Genomic DNA, 22,075 nt, shown 5'->3' on the forward strand with positions numbered 1-22,075 from the left:
CGCGGTAAGGACAGACAGGAATAGCTTGCACGCTCCTGCTAGCATTCCGCACTGCTAACGCGGGCGCGCGGACCTGAGCCAGCGAGCATACGAGCACGACGGTTCGCTCTGACAACGTAACGAGTCGTGCTTTACATGCTGGAAGGCTATACGGTATGCTGGCAGTAGAAAGACGGCACAATTAGCGCGTCGACCTGGAAACGAGGATTTTTCTTCGAAAACGTGGAAGCAAATATCAGCGAGCTTGACAATACGTAACCCGCGCGCAGTCGCCTTCTTGCTGTTTGTAACTAGACTTCGCACTAACTAGTTCGAAAGGCTAAAGCCCGTTTCACATGGTGCGATCTTTGCAGTGCGTTTTTCGCAGCTGCGGTTTTCGCAGATGCGAAATTCGCAATCCCGTTTCACATGGATCTACAGCAGCTGCGTTTTTCGCGTACTCGTTAAGCCTTCTGACTGGCGATGACGTATGAGCGAGCCGCCTCCTATTGGTCGTCTGTTTCCACCGATACAGTGGCTACCACCGCATCTGCGTTTTTCGCAGAGAAGTTCAGCACCCCGAACATCGAAAAAACGCACGCACGAAGGGTCCGGCGGCCTATTTTCCGCAGCTGCGAATTCGCACGTGCGAATTCGCAGACAAAATCGCACCATGTGAAACGGGCTTAACTTATAGAAATGGAGCAGATTATCATCATAAGGTAAACGCGAGCACGCATCTCGACAATTAATTAGACCGCAGCGGTTTGACGACGTTGTGAGCGTACCATTCAACAGTGCACGTAATGCGCGTCGTGCAAGTGGCGTGTGTTGACCGGTTATACGTCGTGGCATGCGCAAAGATGTTTCGCCGGCTTCATGACGCTCAGTGGGCGCGGTTCCGTTGGTCATGGTCTCGGTGTAAAACAAACGCCCTTTGCCTTCGCCCTCTTCACAAACGCGCACTATTTCATGCATCTCTCGGGACCCGCCTACTGCCACGACACAGACTTGTGAAGACCCTGAAGGGCGAAAAATCGCTTAACCAAGACTAACGACAGCCTTATGCGATTTTGACTTGGTGCTAAAGATACCATGCGAAGGCAACTGGCCTCAGTACAAAGAAAGAATAAAACGACAAAAGAAAATAAGGAAAGTTTTTCGTGTCCCTGTGTATACGAGTGCATTGCCCACGTTTGCTACAATTCGATACTGTTATTAACAATTATTTAGGGTTTATTGTCTTACTAAGGTATTCGAGACCTTCTTTCCTGTTGAGCAATGCAACAAATGTTTCACATATTTTTCACGTGGAACCGTTTCCTAACGACCGTGCATCCAATTCGTGCTGGGCAATAATGGTGCTATCCTGGTCCACTGAATGCGTGCTGTGGGAGCTTGCACTTGATATGCGAGATAATGTCTTAATAGAACGAAAAATTGGGCTAGTTGGTTTACACGAAGCATGGTCTTAAGTAGCGCTAAGTTTACGAAACACAATAAAGAAGAAGGGAGACACACACCAAGCACTACACATTATACTTAAGACTATGCTTGAGATAATGTCGTAGTGTATGCTTGAATCATAGCGACGCCATAACCGACTCTAAAAGCGGCAGTGATGACGCCTGGATGACGATAAGAGGAAAATACCTCGAAAAATTCGCTCAATGAAGTTTGCGGCTGTAACAATTGCATATAGACTTGCTGCCTCGCCAAACGCCTCTGATCGAGCCTGAAAGAGAAGTAGCAATACGGAGAAAGTTTCGTTAAACAATTACTTATTATTATTATTATTATTATTATTATTATATTATTATTATTATTATTATATTATTATTATTATTATTATTATTATTATTATTATTATTATTATTATTATTTACGCCGAAGTCAAAAGGTGAACTAGAGGGTATACCCAGGCTCAGCACCCGCGACGGGCTGTCTAGTCCGAAGAGGAGCGGGAGGCTGCCTCTCAATCTCTTACAGGTGCAGAGAGAACGCGATGTCGAGGCAACGCTTTTGCAGGGGCAACGAGCAAGTGCGAAGCGCCATCGTGCAAACGCGTACATGGCACAGAATGTACAGTTCGAGAAAGCTATCACTGCAATCAATCACCACTGAAACGAGCGTTATAATCTCGCGGTCAATGCACCGAAACTGGTTAACAGACACATGTTTGAGAAGGTTCGTTCCAGAGGAAGTACGTAGTTAGTAAAGCACGTACGGAAAGAAATATAAACCACTGTATGTTCCCAGTTTTTGTTCAACGCTTCAAGTGGTGCTTAACGCCTTAAAAAAAAAAGGCGTTGAAATCAACGTTAGTTTATTGCATTGTATCAATAAAACACTGCACCAAAATATCCATACCTGTCGTTTAAGCACGCGTGCATTTTCTTTTTCAATTTCATGCTTGACTGCTACTGCTTACAGGCTGTATTGCAAGGTGCGCATTAAGTATTGCGAGATGCGTTTAATCCTCGTATATAAATAATACAAGGTGCGTACGAAGCGTTTTCCACAGTGTATGGAGGCTTGTTACACTATCGAATCCGCTCCATCACGGCCATTCAAACTCGCTCCACATTTCTCCATTGAATGCCAATGACTCGCAATCGATTAAACTAAGCTACTTGAGTCAGACAGTTATGCGAACAATATTAAAATCCTCCACCGAAGTAATGATCGGATGCATCACGGCCCGCGTGAAGCCTCGTGTCGTGCACTGAGAGCGCTCAGGGATTCTTGCACGGAGTAGGCAGCAAGCACAGGAGCAGTCGGTTGCGGGACGCACCGAACAAATATAGCGCTCTAAATGTGGTGCCGCAACCAAAAGCAGGAACCAACTGGCATGCCCAGCTCAGCGGTCCCTATTCTGCGCTGCTATAACGCATTCGCACGAGGTATATCCGATGGCCCAGGACAAGCTGCTGGAATGCAGTGCTGGCGAGGCTGCGGCACACTGCTGCAACACAAAAGGTCTCGTAAATTGGTCTCTCACCTCAAGGCCGCGGCAATTCTTGTACCGTCGCCGTGACTTCTTCCCGGAGAGATGGACGCGTCGGGAACCGAGCGGCACGGGCAAAAAAAGAAGAAGCAAAAAGAAGGGACAAGGTCCGGGTCGGTCGACCACGGTCTTGCCGTCCAGAAGCACCACCCAAGTGAGGATCCGAAAGGGTTTCTTCAGTCGCCAAGCACACAGCCAAGACAGAGACTGAGCCAAGCTAGGACTAAAAACAACGCTTCGTGAGAGGGGGCTACCGGCGGTGGTCCCGGCCTGGCTGCGGCGGTGGTTCGTCTACCCTCTCCCATCTCACTATCTCTCACTCTGTGAGCTCTCGGTGCACATTCGCCCTCTCCAACCCTCGTCGCCCCGAGTCCTATTCCCCCTCCCCCCTTTTCTGTGGTAGTGTTCTTGCTTTTGTCTTTGGCTCGAGTGCTTTCTTACTCTTTCGACATTCAGCCTATCTGGCACTTCACCGCAGTGCACCTTCTTCTGCTACCCGTGATTCTAGCCGAACCTTGCAACCCCTTCCGAGACATCCTCTCCCAACTTGAAGCGTCCTTGATGTTTTCGTTTCAACCCTTCGGGCTCTGCACGGAGCACATCTCCGTGGCATCCCGAACCGGAGGATTACCACCTCCTTTCTCGTTCCTTCTGTTCCTCTCACAGCCTCTTTGACACTGTATTTATCTTTCATTCGCGCGTCTTTTTCGTCTCTTCGCCCGCTGGCTCTCTTCTCTGGGCGCGCTCCGCAGTGAGCACTGCCAACGCGAGAAGGAACGCAGCTGAAGTCGAAAGCGAGGCACAGAGAGCCTCACGAGTAGCTTTGAAATGGAGGGGTCGTTTAAAATAAAAGCTCCTCCGAGAAGGAAGAGACAGCCCGCGTCACACATAGAGGTAAAAAGAGAGTGAGAAAGAGAGCGAGGGAGAGAGAGAGAACCGAAAAGCGGTGTTTGTCATTTATGTGTGCAACTGTCGTCGTCTTCCATTCCTCTTTTTTTTTTCTCATGCTAATTTTGTTTACAAGCCCGCCCACTCGTATTGGGGACTGGGCAAAGCGCCCCTTCCGCGGGGCCAGGGTCCTACATTCTGCTTTGGGGGTTGCAACAGACAGTGTCTCTCCTTGGCAACGAAGGGTTTCGAGTACGCTGGAGGCATCTTTTTGTTGCCCACGAGGCTGCGAAGACAAACAGTAGCTAGAAAATATCACCGCGCGCAGTTGTGTTGAAACTGAACCGAAGCTTAAGCGCAGCAGTGCTGTGTATTGGCAAGGATATAAAAACCACTTTGTCTTACCAGCATGTGGGATGAGAGCTCATTAAGAAACCGTCACGATCCCGTTGTAGCGGTGAATTCCTTGGAATGCTTGTGGAAGGGAACGCTAGGATTACCATCCCTTTACAGCCATTGGTATACCCAGGATGCCAATTTAGGAAAGTAGTATAACGTTAAGGTGATGTTTCATACAACCACACCTGTAGTCATTTTCATGCTCCATTGCCACAAAAGGTGCCTGCACTGTTAAGTCTTGCCGCTCACGCTGCGCTGTCTAAGTGTGATGAATGACCATGTTGCACTGTAATAGCAATCTCAGTAATGATCGTAAAGCTGAAAGAGTCACCCACTGCTCATATGTACCATTTCTTTAACAAAGAGAAGAAAATGGCAAAATGAAACTGCTGAAAGCAAAGCTTTGGGAAACACTGTAGATGAAATCAATTTTTTATGTGTTGGAAATCGGTAATGTTGCAGCATAACTTGCTCAGTAAAAAATAGCTAGCTAGCTAGCTAGCTAGCTCGCTCGTTCACTCACTCACTCACTCACTCACTCACTCACTCACTCACTCACTCACTCACTCACTCACTCACTCACTCACTCACTCACTCACTCACTCACTCACTCACTCACTCACTCACTCACTCACTCACTCACTCACTCACTCACTCACTCACTCACTCACTCACTCACTCACTCACTCACTCACTCACTCACTCACTCACTCACTCACTCACTCACTCACTCACTCACTCACTCACTCACTCACTCACTCACTCACTGAATGACATTGATAACTCTCATTCGCTCATTGGCAGCTCGGTGACTACAGACTTGTACACGTTACAGAAAAAGTTGAATTGATTACAGTTACAATTACCTCATTCAAAAATGTAATTGATTACATTCACCAAGTACTGCTCCACAAAAGTAAGTGAGCAACTGCTAAAAAGTAATCGATTAATTTTACGTCACTCTCCTCCTGACTTTCATTAACATTGCACATACACAGTAAATAGTACAGGTGGTCCTGACTATATTTTAGAGCATCCTCTGCAGTCCTTGACATGTTTATTTTCAATAACAATTACTTTTCAAACTTTTCGTCGGTCATCGTCACTCGTTTTCTTATGACGACTTCAGGCAGCGATACTAAAAAAGTCACAGGCCTGCGCGGCACACGCAGCACAGTCACAGCGTAAGCTGGTTGAGCGGCGCAAGAGTAGCTCCAATTTCGGCACCACGCACATCAAGGTCTTCGCGGCAAAGTGTCTTCGCCTCGATTTTGACGAGAACGACCTGAACTGTCCGCCCGGCGTCGGCGTCGACGGCGAGACGAGGCTAGAAATTCTCTCTGCACGGCAGTCTGCTGAGCCCGATGATGCCTGGTTGTAGCCGCACACGTAGCTCTACGATTCGCTTCTTCAGCAGCGGTTCGTACCTTGCGAGGAGACGCCATAACGTGTACCGAAGAGGTACCCAGAATACGTGGCGCACATCTAACATCGGGATAGTGGGGATTGTGCGCCTCGTCTGAATCGCATCTCGTCGCACGTGGCGGTTGTAGGCACGTTAACTAGATGGCGCCACCATACTGGTGCAGGCTCGGGTCGTCTGCGCCTGCGGGCGTGTATAAAGGGAATTTTTCTTCTTCCTGATAGCAAGCGCTTGCGTGGCTCAGTGGTAAGGTATGCGACTCCCACGCAGCGGGCCTGGGTTCGATCCCGGTGGAGAGCGGGTACTTTTTTTCGCATTTCCGGCGATAGCGGTTACGGGGCCGGGGGCGGCGGCGGCGGCATCATCGCGACCATGAAACGGCTATTGGAATGAGCCCATAATAGCTTACGCTGTAAAACTCGCTCTATGTGCGCGCTGGAGAGAAGGGAAGTGCTGTAACGTACAAACACGTACCTTGCAATGAACGAACTTCGACGGGGAAATTAGCGACATAGTAACAGGTATAGACCGTTTCCGCGAAGCAGTTTGCTCTAGAGAAATCAGATGGCGCTTTCGGCACACACACAAGTATCTCTACATGAAAAGCGTGGACACAGAATGGAGGAAGAGGTCAAGGAAGTTGGCAACCAAGTACGGGATAATCGAAACTGTAAATAGACAACCAGGAGTCATCAGAAAGAAAGTGAGAGAAATAGAGACCGGTGAATTGGATGCAAAGAATGGAAACAAAAAGGACAATGGAGATTTACAAGAATGAGAAGAAAGAAATTGGAAGGGAAATTCTGTACGATAACACAAAGGGCAGTGCCTTGCTATTTGAGGCTCGAGCCGGTTGCCTAAGGACCAAAACATACCGGAGCAAATATACGGAACTAGATGATGCATGTGTATGCTGCTGTAAAGATCCAGAGACCACTCAGCACATCCTAATGGAATGCGACGGGATCCACCCAGCGAGAATCGTAGGTAACGTGCAACTCCCAGAAGCGCTTGGGTTTAAAGTGGAAGGAAACATCAACAGATCAGCCGTAGAGATAAGCAAGAGACGATTAGAGTACTGGTGGAAAAAAAGCAGGGAAAAGATGGATACGACCTAATCTCTTGGAATCATAGGTAGCGGTAAAAGGCAAGTTTTAGAAAAAAAAAATAATGAGAGGTATACAAAAATGCTAGATAAAGAACCTGTATAGTATACCCGAATTAAATCAAGCAGGCTAGGTGACTATTTGTCGCCGCCCCGTTTCAAAGGGGATGCCAATAAATCATCATCATCATCATCACCGCACGTTGCCTCAGCGAAAGCGCAGGAATGCGAATCTATTACCGTTTCTGCCCTGCTGCTGTGCGATCAGCTGTCGGAGATGCAGCTGTGTGTTCGCTAACGCACTGCACTCTATTAATGCTGCAAAATGTGAAACGGTAGAGGGAAGACCTGTGCAGCTTGTTGGCTGCAAAAATAGTGACGGGCATCCTATTGATTGGAATGTATTTTTGCTACCAAGTTCATGGACCATCTGCTACATAAGGACTGCCTGTGTTGCCGGCCTTTCGCGATGCACGGCTTTCCTCGAGCATAAAAAAAAATCACTCTTCCGTCAGCGTTGTATCGCTAATCCTCCAAAGAAAGGGCTTCAGCCACGGAAAATCGGCAAGAGTGAATGCCACTCGTTACGCAGTGACAAAGGGAGTAGCGCCGCTTCCTGGCATAGTAAGTTTCTCGCACTTTAGTTACACACATCCACTCCAAGTCACACGCAAACTGCCGCCCACTATATCGCCAATGTGTCAATAATAAGTGAATGGGTGCACACTTGAATCAGTGCGCCGAAGCATTTCCTACGGCGACTACACCGGCTACACATGAATTACGAAGCCGAACGTTTCATGACGGTCCACAGGGGGTAAGCGAATGACTAACGCAAACAGATCTTCGCTACAAGCCTATTACAAAGTACAGACATCTACGTTCCAAGAAGTCTTGCGCGCAACAAGAACAAATATATCGCAACCGAGCACACCCACAAGCGATAAGGCAGAAAATAAACGATCATATAGTGAGTGCACCGACAAACCTTACTGAGTCAGAAACATTACAAATCGCTGCTTCATATAGTGTTTGCCGAATAAAGAACGAAGAGTAAAACACACTGACCCTAATTCAATTCATAATTCGAAAGCATGGATAGCTTGGAGTAGATCTCTAGCCTCGCTTTTAGAAAAACTGCCATATAAGCTGCTAGCGCCACTTGGACAAAGCTTAATGATCTCCGAAAGCGCTTTTACATGTCCTCTGAAGCTGCGGCCAAAGTTTCGTGGCGTCAAACCAGTCAACGTCTACGATATGTCCCTAAACAGAGGTTTCATGAGCTGCCCCGGGCACATCGATTGTAAACACGGAGGTAACGGCGGCAGCTGAGGCAAGCAGTGGACGCGTTACCACGTGACCAAACATAACGGCGCCCACGGGATCTGTGCAAAGTGCCTGAAGGTCTGTGAAGGTCAAAATGGTCTGTGCAAAGTGCTTGAAAAGACGAAAACGATGAAGGAGGATAGAACACGAGCGCTATGTTGTGCTCTTGTTGCGTCCTCTTTCATTGCCCTCGCCTGCTTTGCATACCTGTTACCATGTCACACCAACAAGGCCAAACGTCAACACTGGTAAGCAGCGAACGAAGGTCGAGAACTATCCAATGATAGTTTAAAAAGGCGAAGCATAAAACTGAGCATGACCCTTTAGACGTAGTGGCGCCCTTGCTGAACAGAAACTAAGGTATGGACTTTCACAGAAATGCGATACCATCGTAAGAGGCAGAATGCCGTATGGAAAATACAGGCCACGCGACCTTGGCAAGCGAACAAGCACTGAGCAGCCGCGTTTGTCTGAACATGCACAACCGCGGGGCTATAGTTGCCTGGCACGACCGCGGGCGTTTGAGTTCGCGCCAAATCAAAAGCTCGAACTGCCACAGCTTGTCTCGTCAGTGAAGTAACTTATTACACGTAATTAGTTTCTAAAAAGTAATTGAATTACACTGAGCGTTACCGAGTAAATAAAGTAATCGAACAATTACAATGCTGCCAAAAGATGTAATCGATTACAATTAGCTACATGTCATTCGTTACGTACAAGTCTGCTCAAATCAATCAATCAATCACTCAATCAATTTATCGATCGATCAGTCAATGCTGTTTGAAAACATATCTCATAGTTCACGAGGGGCAACAAAGCGCGCTGTCTACAACGGCGACACACGAAGAGAGATAAAAGTAAAGGATGGACCGGGGAAGAACTATGACACAAGTTTGCATGCAACAAAGGGTATTGCTCCACGTTATAACGTAGCGAGAGCACGTTCTCTTCAATCTTTTGCCATAGCTGCATCTCGCGAAAGTGCCAGCGTCGTGATGCTCAAGAACTCAGGGCCGTCAACGACACCTAGCGACCGGCATTCTGACTGTGCCGTTGACACCTCGTTCGCCGCCGTATTTCACCTCCACTTTGACAGCGGGTCGAGGGGGTTGCCGGGCCTCGTGTGCCGGTCGAGTCGTAACGCAGCGTTCACGTGGTCGTAAACATTTAAGACCCGCTGTGAAGCCACCTCGATGGGTTTTTTGTAGGCGCGCGAGTTACAAGTCTGCGGAAAAAAAAGGGGTTGAAAAACCGACTTCGGTAGGTTTCGGCTGCAGACGTGAGAGTATGCAATTAGGCACTTTAAACCACTTCGTCGTTATGTGTGACCTAGATCGAGAAAAAAAAAACTGTGGCTCCAATCCACGCTGTGAATATGGTTGGACAGCAAAGCTGTAAACGACTCCCACAACGATTACCCATTGTGACGTCACTTGAATTAACACACGTGGCTCTACAAAGAGTGAAACCAGAGACAAGTGAAATGTACTTAACCACACCCTTTATTACTTCACAACGACATTATATTCACGCTGTTCTTCTGCCGTCCTTACTTTCCGTGGTCTACCCATGGTAGCCTGGAATGAAATGAATGAATTGCTAGACCGTGGTGATGTCACTACATGATTTCTATGCTGTTGGGTACTTTTCTACTGGGAGTAGCTTACGCACCGTAATCTTTACCGGGAAACACACGCGGGAGAAGGAACGTGCTTCGCATTATTCTCAGACGTCATTAGCACACATTATACGGTTTGCACTTCACACGAGGGTTTTGAATGACGTCAACCCTTTTCGAAGCAGCCGCAAACCTAATCTTTACCGGAACGCTTCGGAGGGTGTTCTCATTGTTCACACGCGCCTTATCAACCATCATGTGGTTTTGATGCTTGTTTTGTGGTTTTTCTTTTGAAAACGAGTGCTGGAGCTGTATGCTGTGAAACCGTTATTTTTTCTTTTACTCCCTCAGCAACTGGGCCATCATGGACGCCTTTCTTACTTTTTTAGTTTTTATGAGTTATTACAGTTAGCACGAGTTAAGTCGTAGGCTCGGTTTGAGCGGTGAATTAAATTTTATGCGTAAGTGTCAAGTGACTCGTTGAGCGAAATGCAGCTCCACTAACGTGAAACCTGGGGAGGTGCGAAACATGCAGTGATGCACCGCTAATGGGCTCATGCACCCTTAAGCAATGGCTCATAACCCCGTAAACGCGGCCTCCCCATTACGACTACAGAAGAGGAGTGAAATTCTACGCTGGAATGATGACTGGAAACGCAGCCAGATGTGGGAGACGACGAAGACAACGAACGCGGGAGCGCGTGCCGAGCGCGAGCACGAGCCGCTTGCTAACCGTGACGTTTTTTTTTTCTTACGCCAACAACACGAAAATTTCCTTGGCTGGTAGAGGTATACAGCTTCGGTGTAAAAATAATAGGGACTGGGTCATTCCTAAAACCATAGGGGCGCGTTGAGAGCGCGTGTCAACGGTGCATGCATCTTGTGAGGCGCACAACAACGCACTGGCACACACAGCTGAGGTGAGCTGAGTTACACATGCGCCTTGGTTCTCGTGCGTCAAATGAGCACTTCGCAGGACCTCTTTTCCGGCACTTTCTTAAGCGTTTGAAATTATTGATAGATTGATCGACAGACAGACAGACAGACAGACAGACAGACAGACAGACAGACAGACAGACAGACAGACAGACAGACAGACAGACAGACAGACAGACAGACAGACAGACAGACAGACAGACAGACAGACAGACAGACAGACAGACAGACAGACAGACAGACAGACAGACAGACAGACAGACAGACAGACAGACAGACAGACAGACAGACAGACAGACAGACAGACAGACAGACAGACAGACAGACAGACAGACAGACAGACAGACAGACAGACAGACAGACAGACAGACAGACAGACAGACAGACAGACAGACAGACAGACAGACAGACAGACAGACAGACAGACAGACAGACAGACAGACAGACAGACAGACAGACAGACAGACAGACAGACAGACAGACAGACAGACAGACAGACAGACAGACAGACAGACAGACAGACAGACAGACAGACAGACAGACAGACAGACAGACAGACAGACAGACAGACAGACAGACAGACAGACAGACAGACAGACAGACAGACAGACAGACAGACAGACAGACAGACAGACAGACAGACAGACAGACAGACAGACAGACAGACAGACAGACAGACAGACAGACAGACAGACAGACAGACAGACAGACAGACAGACAGACAGACAGACAGACAGACAGACAGACAGACAGACAGACAGACAGACAGACAGACAGACAGACAGACAGAGACAGACAGACAGACAGACAGACAGACAGACAGACAGACAGACAGACAGACAGACAGACAGACAGACAGACAGACAGACAGACAGACAGACAGACAGACAGACACAGACAGACAGAGAAGACAGACAGACAGACAGACAGACAGACAGAGTACAGACAGACAGACAGACAGACAGACAGACAGACAGACAGACAGACAGACAGACAGACAGACAGACAGACAGACAGACAGACAGGTAGATAGATGGGCAGATAGATAGATTTATTGATAGATGGGTAGGTAGATAGATAGATGGGTCGGTAGATAGATAGGTGGCTGGATAGATAGATAGATAGATAGATAGATAGATAGATAGATAGATAGACAGATAGACAGATAGATGAAAAGCGGGGAAGATATGAAAATGTGATGGCTCGTGAACAGGGAACCTGTGCAAGAGTTCATCTTCCATAAATCATAAGAGTTCGTGGTTCCTCACCTACAGTTCTTCAATCCTACTATGACATGACATCAACCAATATTTTCGACAAACTTCCAGTTATGTGAGCCACAGGTCAAGCGTTTCCTGTTGCCTACGGTGTGGCCGCTCATGCCGATTTCTTCTCAAAACAACGCTCTTGGCATCGCTGTTGTTTCCTCGGGTGACAGTCGCCTCAGCATGGGGGCGACAATACGCTCGCATTTATTTTGCCGATAGGAGGGTGACGCCTTGGAGGGCTGAGACGAGCGTTTCATTTTTCCTTATAACAGGGGAGCTGTGTAAGCTCTTAGTTAGGCCGCGTAGTGCGAACAAAAAAATTCAAGGTAGCTTGCACTAGTGGCGCAAGGCTAAAGAAGCAGCGGAGCTGATCGTTTCCTAGCTGGTCCTGGCTACACGAAGTGATGCCAAGTGATGCTAAGTTATAGAAAGTGCTTAAGCATTTTCTAGTGGTCCATGGCATCGGGGAAAGAGAAAAAAAAAACATTTATTTAATTTAGAATTTTTTTTTCTCGGGGAACGCGACTCTAACGGACTGGGAGGCAGCCCTTAAGAGCGGCGACCTCTCAGAGCAACTACGGGCTGTCCAGAGGGCCTGCGACAGGGCGGAGGACCACGATCTTCCGACCCCGACGTGGGTGCGGCCCGCGACGGCTACGGGGACTCCCTGAAAAGGGAGGTACCCTAAAGCGGTTCTTCAGGACCACAAATAAAGTTCTTTGTCTGTCTGTCTCGGGGAACGCCTCACGAAGCACTTGCAGTCCGAGCACACGTAGGGGAAGTGGGGTGAAAGCTATGCACAATGTACGGGTGGTGTGAGCAGACGACAAGCGGGATGACGTCACGGCGCATGCGCAGTAGCGCGCAGCTGGTGGGAGCTCGACCGAGCCGCCGTCAGAGGCGCCTGCTGCAGTCACGGACACCGCGAGCGTTCGGCGCTAATGCGCGGAAACGGAGAAGCGCGCATGGCGTCGGCAGCACCTCTGGGCGTTGCCTCGTTGGTGCTGCTACAATTTATTTCCCTCTCTCTCTCGCTCTCATTACCTTTTTCTCTCTCCCGAGCATAGCGCGCGATGCGCGCTCTCTCTCTCACTCTCATTTGTAATTTACCGCTCTCATTTGTCGCTACTCCACATGCGCAGCTTGGCATGACGTCACGAGGTTATGGAAGGTGTTCTAACAGCTGCGGCGTCACCGGTTGCCATGGCTACGGCGCGGCTAGCTTTTCGTGAAACGCGCACCTTTTATGGCTGGCCTAAACAACAACTTCGCGGTTAAAACTGCGTCTAGCGATGACGTCACCGCGCGTTGCCTAGCAACCCCCTCGCGGAGCGGTGTGTGCTTCGCCTCCTCTTCGTACCGTGCCCATGTTGCCATGACATGGGACGTTAAGGAGAGGGAAGGAGAGCATGCGCGAGGCGTCGGCTGTGCTCGGGAGAGAGAAAGAGAAATTGAGAGCGAGAGAGAGAGAAAGAAATTGCAGCAGCACCAACGAGGCAACGCGCAGAGCTGCTGCCGACGATGTCCATTTCCCCGCGTTCGCGCAGAACGCGCGTGGTATTCGTGAGTGCAGCCGGCGCCTCTGGCGGCGGCTCGGCAGGTTTAGACCAGCCACGCTCCGGCACATGCGGATGCGCAGCTGGCCCGTGACGTCACCGGGGAGATAAAGCTCGGAGCCGCCGCGAAGGTGACAGAACTCTCGTTGACTCTGTGGCGAGTACATGCAGCCTTGACATGGGTCGACCAAAGAAGATCCGGACACCCGAAGAAGCCGCCGCTCATCTTGAAGCGCGTCGCGCGGCCAAGCGAGAATCTGTGCGTTGGCGGCGAGTCGATTCGGAATACTCTGCCTACCAGCACTAAGCATTTCGTAGCAAAACTTTGCCAAGCCTAGCAAATCCTGGAAGAAGCTAGGTCGATCACCAGCTCCGCTGTTTACTCCAGCCTTGCACCACTAGTGCAAGCTGCCCACATTTTTTTAGCAGTCTGTTGCAATGAAAGATTATTTAGTAAGATTAATCCCGGAGCCTTGACCACAATCATGCTTATACAGGGTGTCTCAGCTGACACGGATCATGTTAAAGAGAGAAAGAAAAAATATAATAGCCTTCTCCGCGGATGAAGCTGTATGCTATTAGCGACCTCCTGCCCTTCCAGCATATTTATTTTACCAAACGTCTATCAACTCGGTGTCTCGGAGGTAGGCCACCAACAGGTGTAGAACTCATTTCTTGATTACTCTGGGCGTTCTCTAGTGTATATTTGGCTAAATAGGGGCCACCTCAATTTTGTATAAAGCTTTCTTCGATGGCTTGTTGTTATTTGGCTGTGAATTTTGTGGACATTGTCCCAAGTGTTCGGATGAGTCCCATTTATCGTAGATTAAACCTGGCCGACGTCAAACGCCCCTCACTGTGGGTGTTCTCAATTTCCTCATGAGGTTCCTGCATATTCCTATAGCAATTAAATGCTGTGGAAAAGCAGCCTATGAAATTGAAGGCATTGACTAAATCAATCAATCAATCAATCAATCAATCAATCAATCAATCAATCAATAAACCAATCTATATATCGATCGAAGCGCACTTGGATGTCACTGGCGCTCCCCTATTCAGAATCAGAATCAGAATCAGTTTATTCAATACAAAAAACGGGGTTAATTACATGGTAAGTATATACAGAAGGAGGTCCCGTAGTTAAAAACTGAAATGGGACCTCCTATGCATGATGACAAGAATTATTAATACAAACAAACAATGGCAACATGTAAAGTTTACGATAATACAGGTTTTTTTGAAAGACAAGGCATAAATAAAAAAAATGCAGCAGTTAATGCATAAGAACAAGGTTGCAGATCACTGAATAATAGGCAGAACTACAAAGGGTGCTTTTCCAAGGCGATGAAAAGAATGCAGGAAATAAATATAGAAACACAGTTAAAGTTAAAAAAAAAGAAAAAACATACTACACTGAAAAATGGGAGTCGGATAAAGCTAAAAGAAAGCGCTTAAGTTCAGTATGAAACCGGTGAGATTTCAACAATTTTAAAGGAAATGGTAATGTGTTCCAGAGGGATATAGCTGAAAAGTGTAATGACTGCTTGCCGTAGTTGGTGCGAACGCTGGGTAATATAAAGTTCATATTGTCTGCAAATCTAGTATTATTTATATTAATAAGAGACGTCGTTGGTATGATGGTTACTGGAAGATTATTGTTTATGGCCCTAAAAATAAAAATGGCGAGGTTGTATTTAACAAGATCAGTCACATTCAAAATGTTATGAGCATGTAATAACTCACTAGCGTTAATGCTACGAGATGAAAATGTTATTAGACGAATAGCTCGATTTTGAATGACTTGCAATGACATTAGGTGACTGCTATAAGTGTTTCCCCATGATTCAATGTTATAGTTGATATGAGAATGAACGAAAGCATAATACAGTGACATTAGAGTAGAAAATGAGAAATAAGGTCGTGATTTAATTAGAGCGCGTATTCCATATGCCATTTTCTTTTTTACGTTAGCTATGTGAAGATTAAATTTAAGGTGGCGATCGAATTCCACACCTAAATAGGAGCAATTATGAACTGCAGTGATTAGGTGATTGTTGATGGAAATGGATTGACGGTGGTCAGGCGATCTCTGATGCGAGGCGAAGACGACAAAATTGATCTTATTATGGTTAATCTGCAGCTTATTCTGGTCACACCACGCGGAGATTGACAGAAGATCTTCGTTTAGTTTACTTGTTAGTGTTTTTACACAATTGTTAGAATTAAATATAGTAGTGTCATCAGCGTACAGAATGCACTTCGATGAGGAGAGGCAACTAGGCAGATCATTAATATAAATTAGAAAAAGTAGGGGACCTAATATGGACCCCTGCGGTACACCTATATTAGTAGTAGCTTCTTTAGAGTAGCACCCAGGTTGTTATTGGTCATAAACCGCTATTATGTTTGAACCTGTCGAGCCATCTTGGTGCCAGCGACAGCGTTATCAAATGCATGGAAATTGGTCATTTTCCGCAGGAATGACAAAGAGAAAACGAGCTAAATGGGGAAAGGATCTGGAATTTTTGATGAGGCATTGCAATTCACGATAAGAAGAACGCACTTGGTGCTAAATGAGCGTTGTAACTAGGCCTAACACGCCAAAACGAGGTTTCACTCCCAAAAGTTCACCTGAGTGCGGCTGTCACACCATCCATCCGCATAAAGTCACACCATCCACCCGCGTATAAAGTGACCTCCCTTCGAGTTGCCCGTTCGGCCTTGCGCCAGTGTGGGAGGCCCACCTGCTTCACCTTTTATGGGTAATGCTCCGGGCGACAAACCGTCCATGGACTTCATCTGCGCCCTGTCGGTCTTCATTATACCATGCGGCCACCCTACTTGTTCAGCTGGATTCATGGACCACACTCCCGCTCATTTTTGAACCCCATGCTGAAGGCAGAGCTTCGCGGTAACGTGTAGCAAATTTTTGATGCCGAATATGATGCCAACATGGCCTGCCCAGCTCCATTTCATTAAGCGGAAGAAATGGAGCTGGGCAGGCCATGTAATGCGTAGGATGGATAACCGGTGGACCATTAGGGTTACAGAATGGATACCAAGAGAAGGGAAGCGCAGTCGAGGACGGCAGAAAGTCAGGTGGGATGATGAGGTTAGGAAATTCGCAGGCGCAAGTTGGAATACGCTAGCGCAAGACAGGGGTAATTGGAGATCGCAGGGAGAGGCCTTCGTCCTGCAGTGGACATAAATATAGGCTGATGATGATGATGATGATGCCAACAAAAGGTCGTGGGCTCCAGTGCCTTAATTAACTCTGTCTTAATTAACAATATCTTAATTAACTTTGCCTTAATCAACACCAAATGTTCGATCTCACCAAAGGTAGAGGGTGCGACTCCCAACAAAGGTAGAGGGTAAGACTGCCTTTTTGGACCGTCGTGTGGACACACCAACGCCGGATTTTCCGCCTCATGAGGCATATAATGTTCTCGCACGAAAAAAAAAAAAATGAAAAAAAAGGACGAGTGTATGCTTAACGTGACGTTCTGCGGTTACCATGCAGCTCTCGCATGCGCATTAGTCACGTCATTTATTTGCGATGCTTTCGGGCGCCTGGCAAACCAAGTCATATCGTAACCATTATTTTATTACGCACTTAGCTGCACAAGTATCCTTGAAAGGTAATTAAACAACGGAAGGTCTAGCGTGCAGGAAGTAAGATAACATAGCGGTGAAGTAGAGGAGGGGAGGGGGGGGGGGACGACCCGAGTGACGTGGTTCCTAATTGTCGCCGCCCAGGGTCGCAGAAGGGATAAGCCGCGGCGACACTGGCCCACATCCGCGGCATGGTCAGACGTCAAACGGAGCGAGACGCCGAAATAGCGTCGAGCACCGCACACACTAAATATACACGCCCGCAGCCTTGCTGCAATGAATGTCGCGAAGACCGTCGCGGCCTCTCGGGTCCTATGGCGCAATCTGCATGCCTCTCTCACGCCCGCTGCTATAGTGCGCGCATCAATCCAGCGACCGCGACGACCACCGCCGCCGCCATAGCTCGCACTCTCTATTGTAAAAATAGGCGCCCCGCGGTCCACGATAGAGCGCTTTGGCGCTCGGGGCATTCGCGTCGACGGCCACGGCCTCATCCCTTAAACGGACGCCGACCCCTCCCGTCGCTCGGCGGAGAAAGAGATCGGAATGCGCGATTGCAATCTCGAGGCTTGCTGTGACAGTGCGCTGGCTCCGACGTCGCGGCCGAACTTTAGCCAAGCTTGAGAGGTTGAGAGCTTACTAGGCGTATAGCTGTTGTAAGAGACGGGGCAATGTAATTCCAGACCGTCCTACCCAGTACCCAGACCGATGTCCCTTCTGTGGGTGACACCCAAACTTTTAACATTCCACGTGGGAATGCCCCACGCCACCCGCTCAACTTCCGAATAACCAAACACTCCCTCTCTCAGTGGGAAGCCGCTGTAGCTTGAAAGCCATCTGCGTCGGGGGCACAGTCCACCGTGCGTTGTGTTTTCGCCGCTTAGTTCTCGTTGACGCGAGACGCAGCACGAAGGTCCATTCGCTCGCTGCTGCAGCCGCGCTTCCTCACTCCAGCGTTTTGACAGCGAGATCCCGCGGTCATCGAGTGAGATGCGTTCATGTTTGCTAGTGCGCGCGTGACACAATGCTTCTTCATTGAGTTAGTATGACTATGTTTACAAGTTTATATGGCCGATAAAACTACTATCCTTACTTCGCATAGCTGTCCACTAATTAGCTGTCGCAATCGATGCTTTTCCTTTACGGGCAAAACTGCGACTTTTTTTACTACTACAACTATATAGGACAACACTGTAAGTGCTGCGCTGTCGGCGTTTTTGTTCTCTTTGTGCGTGTGGGCTGGTGCGCTTCGAGATATGCCCATTATGAACGTCAGCCAGCCTGACTGGCCATCTTGTTGCACTTTTGAGTCCTACTGGACCACTCCCTGGATAGCCTCGAGGCTATACCGGACATGCTGCTAGGCAAGCACTATACGCTAACTTCTGAAAACGCGTCAAAACGTGTTCATGCCGAAGCAAACTAAATGAAATTGTGGGCTTTAATGTCGTGAAACGGCACAGTGGGTTACGAGGGCGGCCGTAGTGGGTGCTCTGAATTTCGAACACTTGGGGTTTTTTTAACGCGCATCTAACTTTTAGTAAAAGTACTTAATGCTGAGCGAGTTGGTAGCTATTCATTATGTAACTGTAACGCGGACACAACAAACGAGAACACAAGGCAGGCTATATTTATTTTTTGGAAATGAAGTTACACACACACGGGCACGCGCGCATGCACACGCGAGTTAGTTCGTTTTTTACGAGCAAACAAACTCGTAGTATCGCAAAGGATAGGCTCACGATGATAGACTTGCAATGGTTCGCTAAGTGTGAGTGGCTACCTTCGTCAAGTGATTGTCGATGCTCTTTTAGATGGGTATATTTGCACACATCGGCCGGTCTGGCCTATACGTAAACGTGGCCGCAAGTTAATGACATGTGTTATGCTACACCTATTTTACATCTTACGAAGTTGGCGTCTTCTCTTAGAGCGCAGAGCCGACGTACTTTTAGTACAGGAGAGTTGTGGCGTTTATCGCACATCGAAAGGTAGCCACCGTTGTCGAACCAGTGAGCTCGTGCGCTGCAGTAGAACGCCACATAGCCACGGCACCACTGCGGCGGATGCAAACAAAATCAGCGTCTCTAACTTCGAACTTTTTACTCACTCGCTTTGTCCCAAGCGGGCTGTGGCGTATAATTCTCAGGAAGAGAAGCGAGGGAAAGACGGTGCAAGTGGAGAAGAATTACTGCTCCATCTTGAACCCGACTGCATTTGCCAGGCTCCCCGAGTTGCAATACCTGGGGTGCCAGGTGTCGGCAGCCCGGGCAGCGGAATTCTTCGCAACTGGCTGGCACCGAGAGACACCTTTGCTTTTCTTTGCACTGCAAGAACTCTGAAAGGTACTCCATACAGATTCCCTGGGAACGTTTACAAATGTCTACATGACGTTTGTAATGACATTTTATTTTTTTATTTTTTGATAAAAGAAGTCTCCAGAAAGAAAAAAAAAAAAAAAAAAGAAAAAAAAAGAGAGAAAGACTGTTTGTTTTCACCCAGGTTTGCATTCCGGTGGTGCCATACTCGGCACTGCCAAATTCCTCCATACTGTATCAAGATAGCTAGTAGGGCGAGTTGGTACACATAGCTTAGCATGTTGGCGGCAGCCTATAGTAGCTCTCGTATATTTGCCAATGAGAGCAATGCGCTGCTGTCCAAAACTCGGCATTCTCAAATCTGACCGAGCATTTTTAAACGCGGCCGTTTTTGCGACGTCCTGTTTCGGGAAACCGAGGTTTTGTTTAGAAATTAGAACCAAATAATCCGGGAACTAGTCGAGGCTTACCTCACGGCCTCTCTGATTGGCTCAAAACGCTAACATGACGGTATTGGACAGTTTCGGAATAGCACCCTGGATTCGTGACGTACCGCGTACGCCATTAGGTCATTGTCGTTGTAGTATTTGCATCTGACCAGACATCACTGCATGGAGGGTGGAGTAGGAGGGGCATTTAAGTGTTCCATCTTGATTTATCCCTTTATGCAGCTGTCAAGGCTGAGCTGTAGTCAGGGATTCGAAATCGCTATTTGGGAGTGAATGACCGTATAGTGGCTTCGTGTGTCGGTTGGAAAGGACGCCCAAAGACAACGCTAAACTTGGCTGCGTCTCATCTGTCTTCTCTGCCCGTGGTCATTTGTCACCGGCAGAACATACCTTGTCAAATAACCTTGTCGACCGAGACAAACTTCTCAATCAAAAGAAACATTCTTCTGCTTGGTAGCCTTGGTTTAATATTTGCTGATATAGTTTTGCGCTAATATGTATGCCAGTTCGCTATTTCGATCCAAGCAACGGTGTTTTCATTTTTTTTTAACCGCCTCGGTTGCTAAATCCGCCGACATGTCGAACACAGTGACGCACATAATTGCGTCGTTGCGGAAGCTTTAGAGGTTGGTTTTGAAATTTGCGTAGGCGAAAAGTTAATGAAAACCTGCTCCTTTATTCGAACTTGGGACATGTTGTCACCTTGCCTCAAACATGATTTCTTTTTAATTTCTACATTGCCCAAACAGATATGTCACCCTTCCCCATCAATCTACCGCTCTTCTTTTGTGAATCTGTAACTTTCGTTTTCCACAATTTTCCGCAGATCAATCTCCGCGCAATCGCTTTTAAATCCTAATGACGAAGGACGTGGTGTCACAGTCACAAAAGTCTCTAACGCTGGAGTTATTTGTAGGAGAAAATTTCAACCAATCTTGATGATGTACCTGTTATTAGCTCAGGCGACTGACCAATACAAAGAGCACTTGCGAACGTAAAAACTATGCGAATTCGGCTCCTGGTGCGCTACGTGGAGGCAGACCGGCTAAACAGATTTATGGACGAACGTACATGTGTGCCCTATTGCATTAAATAGAGGTCAGCCGGCCGTTCCCGGCTGTGACCCCCCCACCCCCATCTTCTATTATTATTATTATTATTATTATTATTATTATTATTATTATTATTATTATTATTATTATTATTATTATTATTATTATTATTATTATTATTCTTATTCTTATTATTATTATTATTATACCCCAAACCCAAACGATCAAAGTGGTGTGTAATCTGGACATTTTCTACCAAAACGTTCGTGGACTTCGCACCAAGGCACGTGAATTTTTCGCCAATGTCATTTCGTCTTCCTTTCCTATTTTTGTTATTTCCGAAACTTGGCTCTGCAGTGAAATTTCCTCCTCAGACTTTTTTCCGCCACATTATAACGTCTTTCGCAGTGACCGGGACTTCAGTGGAGTTAAGCAAAAAGGTGGTGGCGTACTTATTGCCGTTGACAACTCACTGACATGTGTAAGGCGCAGCGACATAGAAAGTGTACAGGAATCGATTTGGCTTGAAGTCAGCCTAGCGCGCTGTGAAAAATTGTTAATCGGAACCTTCTACGTTCCACCGAATATTTCTCCTGCTTTGTTTGATCAGGTCATCTCTTCTATTGAAAATGTTTTATCCTCCCATCGCAAACACAGAGTAATCCTTCTTGGTGATTTTAACACACCAGGAATTGATTGGACCACGCTTACATATTCTCATTATAATCATTACATAGAGAACAAATGCAGCCTGTTGTTAGACTTTATGTCCTTCTGTCTCTTCAGCAGCACAATTTGATCGTCAATTCCTGTGGCAACGTTTTAGACCTTTGCCTCTCTAATGCTCAAGCTATAGATGTTTCCTGTTCTGACATTTCCCTTGTCCGTCCCGATAAGTTTCACCCCTCACTTAAGATAACTGCCTCTGTGTCAGCCTTGAAGCAGAGCTTCTCGACTGGCATTAATGAATCTTCTCGATTTGCTTTCAAGCGGGGTGATTATGTTGCTTATACGACTTCTTGTCCACCAGAGATTGGTCCCTGGTCACAGATAAAACTAATGTTGATCGCGGACCAAATCCAGAATCAGTTTAGAGAAGAATTCCGTTTTCGCGCGGTATGCGCCAAATGCATTCT

At 47.4% G+C, this 22,075-nt stretch overlaps 1 protein-coding gene across 3 annotated transcripts in view; it reads right to left on the bottom strand.

The window, feature by feature from the left end:
- The window catches only part of LOC119445803 (calcium-transporting ATPase sarcoplasmic/endoplasmic reticulum type), a 663,011-nt gene that overhangs the window by 121,847 nt on the left and 519,089 nt on the right, over positions 1–22,075 (bottom strand). Inside the window, exon 1 of one of the 3 annotated variants that reach the window (XM_037710086.2) lies at positions 2,981–3,169. The exons of the other annotated variants lie outside the window; for them this stretch is intronic. The gene's annotated coding sequence lies outside the window, so the exon portion shown is untranslated. Of the gene's footprint in view, positions 1–2,980; positions 3,170–22,075 lie in introns of those variants that run through there. 3 annotated transcript variants of the gene reach the window in all.

Source organism: Dermacentor silvarum, chromosome 3 (genome assembly GCF_013339745.2).
Source record: "Dermacentor silvarum isolate Dsil-2018 chromosome 3, BIME_Dsil_1.4, whole genome shotgun sequence".
In the NCBI taxonomy this organism is placed as follows: Eukaryota; Metazoa; Arthropoda; class Arachnida; order Ixodida; family Ixodidae; genus Dermacentor; species Dermacentor silvarum.